Raw genomic sequence first — 8,497 nt, forward strand, 5'->3', positions numbered from 1 at the left:
TACAAAAGTTTCTACAGTCCATTGTTTGAAGCAGTGTCACGGCTGCCATGAGCCGCGCGGGGTACCCGCCATGTGTCCAACGCCTTGTCACGGTTCGCGCGGCTCCCCCTGTTGGAGGTTCGAGTCCTCCCTCGGGCATGGTTGTGTGTGTGTTGTCCTTAGCATAAGTTACTGTAAGTAGTGTGTAAACATAGGGACTGATGGTTCAAATGGCTCTGAGCACTTTGGGACTTAACATCTGAGGTCATCAGTTTCCTAGAACTTAGAACGACTTAAACCTAACTAAATTAAGGACATCACACACACCCATGCTCGAGGCAGGATTTGAACCTGCGACCGTAGCGGTCGCGTGGCTCCCGACTGAAGCGCCTACAACCGCTCGGCCACATCGGCCGGTCTATCATGTATTCTAGAAGAGTTGCAAGGTCGTCAGTGGCGCCTGTTCTTTCGAGAGCAGTTACTATCTTCATATCTATGGTTAAACGTTACCCAGCCATTGACCTTCGTCTGTGCGAATGCGCACAGGTTGCCGGAACTCTTACGGGAATCGTCACCTTAGTGTGAGCCAGTAATGAGTGGATGGACAAATACCTATTAAGTACATTACGTATGCGGATTGTGGACGGTTGGGGATGTGAGTCTCACGGGAAGCGTGCGAGGGATAAATTCCTGCAGTCGTGCTGTTCATGTGTGCCCTCGATGGCTCAGATGGATTGAGCGTCTGCCTTGTAAGCAGGAGATTCTGGGTTCGAGTCCCAGTAGGGGCACACTTTTCAGCTGTCCCCATCGAAGTATATCAACAACACCTGTCGGCAGCTGAGGGTTTCAATTAATTATCAGTTGTGAAGGTGATTCGATGAACCCTTTGCCAGGCACTTAAATGTGTTTTGCAGGGTATCCATATAGATGTAGATGATAACTCGTCCTGTGTCGCACGTGCTCAAAATGATTCATACTGCAGAATGCATGCAAACATACTCACCGAAAATACGGACGAATATCAAGTGCAGGCTGCCGAGTGCTGCATATCCAGCTTTGACAGATCGGCTTTTCCTGCCAAGAAGAACAGGAAGTTGCTGTCTAGGAACAATCAGAGGTAGAGGAAGGGTTGATAAATACTCCTTGACTTGCAGACTAAACGTAAATACATTTTTGGTAAAAATTGGTCAAAACATAATCGGTTGCCCTCCGTATTGGATTAGCTGTTTTGAATATTGAAAATCTGACTTCAGATTCGTTTTCAGCGACATTAAAAATATATATGTAACACTCAGTTCATGCAAATCGAAGTAATAATATAACTAAATGTTTTCCCTAAACTTTGAACACATTTTTTTCGGGTAACTATTTTCTCAGAACGACATGCAGCATAAATTAAAAGTGGTTCGTTCTCTTAACATCTACCTCTGACCCCTAAAAGTAAACACTTTTCTTAGGAACTTATAGCTATAATATGACATTTGTTAATATTAACTAATTTTTGTGTAGGCATAAGGAGTGAAACAAACCCTCAAAAATCGAACTCAAAGTTCGAATTAGCACTGTATCGTTAAATTTAAGGTTGTTTCATTGCGGTTAGGTATACGCTCCCATAAATTTTATGTTTTATCGACTGATGTTATCCATTTTCAATTTCAGAGGAATAATGTAGTATCAACTGATGTTACCCATTTTTGAATTCAGGTAACATATGAGGTGCCACACTGCACGCGCTCTGCGTACTCCAGTCTCGCAGGCCCTTGATCAAATCATAATTACGGGCGCCATTTTTTATTGAAAATCTAAAATTAAGCTCATAGTATTATCACTCGTAATTCCCAAACAGATCTTTCGAATGTATTTTCATTGTCTCAAAAAGAATTTCAAATGTACCCTTTTTTGCTCATTTGTATGAGAACCTGGCCGTAACGCCGGAATATAGTCACGAGATTTTTTTTCAGAGACGCTGTACGTTCGCGAGAAGACTTTCGTTCTGCGCGTGTCGAAGGACATTCCTCAGATATTACTGTGTGTGTGTGCTACTCAGTCGTGCCATTTAAGTGTACATCTTTGCATAGTTTTCCTTTCACGATGTAAACAGTGTTCCGCTCAGTTGCTAACTGGCCAGTGAGTGGTTCCGAAGGTATCGGATGTGCGGTGCGTTCGGTCTGCTAGGACAACAGCAGACTAGCGTGGTGCGATGGCAGAAGCAGAGACTGAGGGAGCTAGCTGCTGGGACGCCAGCGAACAATTTATGCCAAGTAAGACGAAGAGGACTATTCTAAAATTACGAGCCGTCTCAAAAGTGTTTACCATTGGTAAATCTTGCTGTTGAGTCTGACAAAACTGGCAGTTTTGCCTAGAGATACATTAGAGAGAGCTACAGGAAATCCCCCCACCCCCCTCAATGAATTTTTGGTTGTGATGACAGGCCGATTGGTAGTGTAGCCCGAGATCTAAGTTAGGTTGGAAGGTGGTAATTTGATTGAGAGTTGTTTACGCCAACGATTATGAATGCCGACTAAACGTTGTGCGAGCAGATTGCCCTGTAGCGTAGCCTAGCGTTTCCGTCCGCGCCACATTTAACACACTTTCTCTAACTGTGTACAAAAGTCTCACAACAGCCACGATAACTACGTTTCTGGTGGGGGGAGGGTAGAGTCCACTATGTAACTTTCACTGCAAATTTTAGTAACCGCATAAACTAACCGAAATAGAAGCGTAATTTTAACTATATTTCCTTTTGTGGGAAAATAATGGTTCTCCTCTTTCGGCAGCAACTGTAATATGTAGGCGACTTATTAGTTTTTTTTAACTCTGAATCATGATCTCAATAGACGCAGTGCTTTTTTTACGTTACTTGATTTGTGGTCTATTGTAAACAATGCAACGAATTGGTAAATTCTTTGAAGTTTGACGTGTGTTACATAGACGACGTCTGCAATGTTCGTAAGGCCAAGTTTGCATACATTCGGTGTCTGTTTTTTTCGCCATGTACTGTATAATTAAAGGGAGGAGGATTATGTTCAAGGAGCAGTGCATTAGCAGTCTATGGAGAAATTGAGAATTTGGATCTAAAGAACGGCATGCTCGGGCAGTTCGTGCTATTCTGTTGACCACTGTGTAATTCGGACACAGTGATCATTGCCTCTCCCTAGTAACCAGGGGACTCGGGTGCTAATCCTGGTCTGGCACAAATTTTCAACAGTGCGCATTGACTAAAGTCTGTGCCCATTGTCAGCTAATGTCATTGTTTCGGTGTTAAATTGTATTTTGTTCACGATACGTAGTTTGGCTTTTTCATGGATAACAGCTTTGAAAAGCGCACAGGTTATATTGATATTTGCTCGTCGTTAGTCCAAGGCAACTATAGCGATTTATAAACACAGTTGTAGTTCGTATTAAGCCTACATACGTAATTGTGTCCTGTGTTTCTTTACCAAGAACTACTTCGTAAGTAATTCCCCTGTAGTGGTATTTTGTTTTAGTATTTTGTTTAAATATTTATAGACTGCAGGCTTGGATGAAATATGAAACACATGTCCGAAGTTCCTGTTGATACTGCAGATACTGTTTCATCCGTACTAGGGGCCAAAACATTTCATCTAATACAGAAGGACACAATTTGTCTCGAGATTTAGCAATTTTTCGTAATAGAGGCCTTGCTTCGATATATTTTTCTCTAATTCTTGTTTGGATTTAATCTAATACACACTAACTCTTCCACCACTTATTCGATATGTGGTTTTATCCATTTCGTAGCCTAGAGTTCCTAAACGGTCGATAATATTAATGATTTCCTTTCTCAATTATATTTTCTGTAAATCTCCTGTTTATGGTTATTGCTAACATGTTTCACGTTCTCACTTTTATTATTTTTATTTTTCTAGTTTTGTGCCTTGTAGCCAAATTTTCTTTGAATCTGGTTTTCAATTCTGAAATAGTAACAGTTGAAGGTCAAGAGAAGATTGCGGTCTATTTGAGGAGAGTGGCTTGGAGATTTTTTATAACAGACGTATACAGGTCATGGGGATCCTTACCTATATACATTTACTTCGAGTGTGATGTAGCCCATTCTCTTGTCATGATCTCGGCTGTATCGTAGCACATTGTCTCGGTTAGGTTGGAGATTTCTGTTGAGAGTTGCCGAAGTCAACGAAAGTGATTACAAAGTAAAGACTGTGCTAACAGAACGATCTGTAGCGTAGTCCAACACGTTCTTTCTGTCCTTTTAAAGCCTCTTTTAATTAAAAATAACTAAAGCTGCAAGATACAATCACAAAAACTGTATTACGTAATAGAGTAATCCCAGACTATTGTTGTGTAAGTTGTGTGCGTACACTATTTTTTTTGTCAGTGAATATACATTTTTTTACTCATTTGCTGGGTTTCAATTTTCCCCGTTTTCTGGCAAAAAACCTTTTCCTGTGAAGGGCCCATTAGCTTGTCGGTTATATTTGTGACATTCTCGACGGTCAGTAATTTCCTGATAGTCCATCCACCGGCGTCATTGTTAACATCGGATATAGATTTTAGTATTAGGAAGGCTAATATGAAGCTAATGCATAAGTAGGTCTAATAATTAATAAAAATAGGAATGCAGGTAAGCTACTACAAACAGCATAGTGAACGCATTGTTGTGGCCAAGATAGCCACGAATCCCACGCCTACCAAAGTCGTAAAAGTAGTCCGCAGATGATGAAGAAATTGATGAAATGTGTGATGAGATAAAAGAAATCATTCGGATAGTGATGGGAGATGAAAATTTAATATTAATGGGTGACTGGAATTCGACAGTAGGAAATGGAAGAAAAGGAAACGTAGTAGGTGAATATGGAATGGGGGTAAAAAATGATAGAGGAAGCCGCCTGGTAGGTTTTTGCCCAGAGCATAACTTAATCATAGCTAACACTTGGTTCAAAAGTCATGAAAGAAGATTGTATACGTGGAAGAGACCTGGAGATACTGCAATATTTCATATATATTATATAATGGTAAGACAGAGATTTAGGAACCAGATTTTAAATTGTAAGACATTTCCAGGGGCAAATGTGGACTCTGATCACAATATATTGATTATGAACTGTAGATTAAACTGAAGAAACTGGAAAAAGGTGGGAATTTAAGGAGATGGCACCTGAAAGAACTGACAGAATCAGAAGTTGTAGAGTGTTTCAGGAAGATCATTAGGGAACGATCTACGGGAATGGGGGAAAGTAATACAGTGTGATGAGGGATCTGAGTGGTGTACTGTCAAGGGGGAGGGGGTTCCTCAGGGATCAGTGTTGGGGCCGCTCCAGTTCCTTATTTATATAAATGATATGCCCTCAAGTATTACGGGTAACTCTAAAATATTTCTGTTTGCTGATGACACTAGCTTGGTAGTAAAGGATGTTGGGTGCAACATTGACTCCGTTTCAAGTAGTGCAGTACATGACCTCAGTCCATGGCTTGTAGAAAATAAACTAACGTTAAATCACAGTAAGCTTCAGTTTTTACATTTTCTAACACACAATTCAACAAAACCTGACGTTTTAATTTCACAGCATGGGCATATGATTGGTGAAACTGAACGGTTCACATTCCTAGGTGTTCAAATAAATAGTAAGATGTCGTGGAAAGCCCACGTTCAGGATCTTGTTCAAAGACTTAATACTGCCATTTTCACTATTGGAACGGTGCCGAAAGTGAGTGATACTTCGACAAGTAAATTAGTCTACTTTGCTTATTTCCATTCACTTATGTCGTATGGTATTATGTTTTTGGGTAACTCTTCCCATTCTAGAAGGATATTTTTGGCTCAGAAACTGGAGGTTCGGGCAAAAAGTGGTGTGAGTTCACGAACCTCTTGTCGACTTCTGTTCAGGGAGTCTGGGTATTTTGACATTGGCCTCTCAATATGTATATTCCTTATTGTCGTTTCTTGTTACCAATATTAGTTTATTTCCAACAATAAGCAGCTTTCACTCGGTTAATACTCGGCAGAAATCAAACCTCCATTTGGATCGGACTTCCTTAACTCATGTGCAAAAATGTGTGCAGCATACTGCTGCATCAATTTTCAATAAGCTGCCACTCGAATTCAAAACTCTTAGCAGTAATCCACGCGCTTTCAAATCGAAACTGGAGTGTTTCCTCATGGGTCACTCCTTTTATTCTGTCGAGGAGTTAATTGAAAAATTAAGCTGATTCTCATTGTACTGCTGATAGCGTTTGCTTAAACTTATGGACTGATTTTCTCTCAGGTTCATGAACATGTATTTCTATCTGTTATTACTTTTTTGTTGTAAGTTCATGTGTCGCCCTAACCACCGGCTGCTTCACGTCTGCTGTGCAGCGAGCTACCTTAATTTAAGTATTAACTCTATTTTTCTTACTTGTCACTTCTTCTTCCGTGTGTTTTTGCTTTTAGGAAGCTTTAATTGTCGAGTGCTAGTAATAGTGTTACATAGATTTCGTGTTTGTTTTGAATACAGTCAGAGAGAGTCCTTGTAGTCAGCCATAGTGCCAGTAGTGCTAGTGTTTGTTTTGAATACAGTCCAGAGACAGGTAGTGCTATTTTCATTGTTTTCCACAAGAAGTGGTTAGCAATCACAGTTTAGTCAGTAATCAATCGCCTTTAGTGAATTAGCAGTCTACTTAAAAGTTGATTAAGTCTCTTCGGTAAATTGATTCCTTAGGATGGATAGGATGTGTGACTGCTGTGTACGGACGCTGGCCACTCTTCGCGAACAGCTGAGCGTGTTGATGGCCGCGGTCAGCCGTCTTCAGGCTGCTGCCTCGGAGTGTAGCGGCAGTGGGGAGTCTGGTGCGTCGCATGGTGCACCCCAGGTATTAGATGCTTCACCCACTGTCCCTGCTGTCGAGAGATCTTCGCGGGTACCGGGCGCGGTTGGGCCACCCTCTCCCCAAGGGGAGTGGTGGGTTCAGTGGCGTTCGCGGCGCACGAGGCGGAGGGTCAATGTGGAGGCTGGCCGTGTGGCATCGCCCGCTCTGCCTGTGAATGGACATGTGGCTGCTCCTTCAGCAAGGTCCGAGCAGGCACACGGGGGGAGGGGTTTATTAGTTATTGGGAGCTCCAACGTTAGGCTAGTGATGGAGCCCCTTAGGGAAATGTTATAGTTCTGGGAGGAGATTTTAATTTTGCTGGATATAGACTGGGAGACTCAAACGTTCATAACGGGTGGCAGGGACAAAGAATCCATTGAAATATTTTTAAGTGCTTTATCTGAAAACTACCTTGAGCAGTTAAACAGAGAACCGACTCGTGGCGATAATATATTAGACCTTCTGGTGACAAACAGACCCGAACTATTTGAATCAGTTAATGCAGAACAGGGAATCAGCGATCATAAAGCGGTTACTGCATCGACGATTTCAGCCGTAAATAGAAATATTAAAAAGGTAATAAGATTTTTCTGTTTAGCAAAAGTGACAAAAAGCAGATTACAGAGTACCTGAGGGCTCAACACAAAAGTTTTGTCTCAAGTACAGATAGTGTTGAGGGTCAGTGGACAAAGTTCAAAACCATCGAACAATATGCGTTAGATGAGTATGTGCCAAGGAAGATCGTAAGAAATGGAAAAGAGCCACCGTGGTACAACAACCGAGTTAGAAAACTGCTGCGGAAGCAAAGGGAACTTCACAGCAAACATAAACATAGCCAAAGCCTTGCAGACAAACAAAAATTACGCGAAGCGAAATGTAGTGTAAGGAGGGCTATGCGAGAGGCTTTCAATGAATTCGAAAGTAAAGTTCTATGTACTGACTTGGCAGAAAATCCTAAGAAATTTTGGTCCTATGTCAAAGCGGTAGGTGGATCAAAACAAAATGTCCAGACACTCTGTGACCAAAATGGTACTGAAACAGAGGATGACAGACTAAAGGCCGAAATACTAAATGTCTTCTTCCAAAGCTGTTTCACAGAGGAAGACTGCACTGTGCTTCCTTCTCTTGAAGTCGCATAGTTGACAAAATGGTAGATATCGAAATAGACGACAGAGGAATAGAGAAACAATTAAAACCGTTCAAAAGAGGAAAGGCCGCTGGTCCTGATGGGATACCAGTTCGGTTTTACACAGTGTACGCGAAGGAACTTGCCCCCCTTCTTGCAGCGGTGTACCGTAGGTCTCTAGAATAGCGAAGCGTTCCAAAGGATTGGAAAAGGGCACAGGTCATCCCCGTTTTCAATAAGGGACGTCGAACAGATGTGCAGAACTATAGACCTATATCTCTAACGTCGATTAGTTGTAGAATTTTGGAACACGTATTATGTTCGAGTATAATGACTTTTCTGGAGACTAGAAATCTACTCTGTAGGAATCAGCATGGGTTTCGAAAAAGACGGCCGTGTGAAACCCAGCTCGCGCTATTCGTCCACGAGACTCAGAGGGTCTTAGACACGGGTTCACAGGTAGATGCCGTGTTTCTTGACTTCCGCAAGGCGTTTGACACAGTACCCCACAGTCGTTTAATTAACAAAGTAGGAGCATACGGACTATCAGATCAGTTGTGTGCT

General features: G+C 41.7%; 1 non-coding gene across 1 annotated transcript; it reads left to right on the top strand.

Annotated features, from left to right (window-relative positions):
* Positions 1 to 692: 692 nt before the first annotated feature.
* Positions 693 to 767, top strand: Trnat-ugu (transfer RNA threonine (anticodon UGU)). The gene has a single exon. It is a non-coding gene; the product is annotated as a tRNA-Thr (tRNA).
* The last annotated feature ends 7,730 nt before the right edge of the window (positions 768 to 8,497 follow it).

The sequence above is a fragment of the Schistocerca gregaria genome, unplaced genomic scaffold (assembly GCF_023897955.1).
Source record: "Schistocerca gregaria isolate iqSchGreg1 unplaced genomic scaffold, iqSchGreg1.2 ptg000327l, whole genome shotgun sequence".
NCBI classification, from domain to species: Eukaryota; Metazoa; Arthropoda; class Insecta; order Orthoptera; family Acrididae; genus Schistocerca; species Schistocerca gregaria.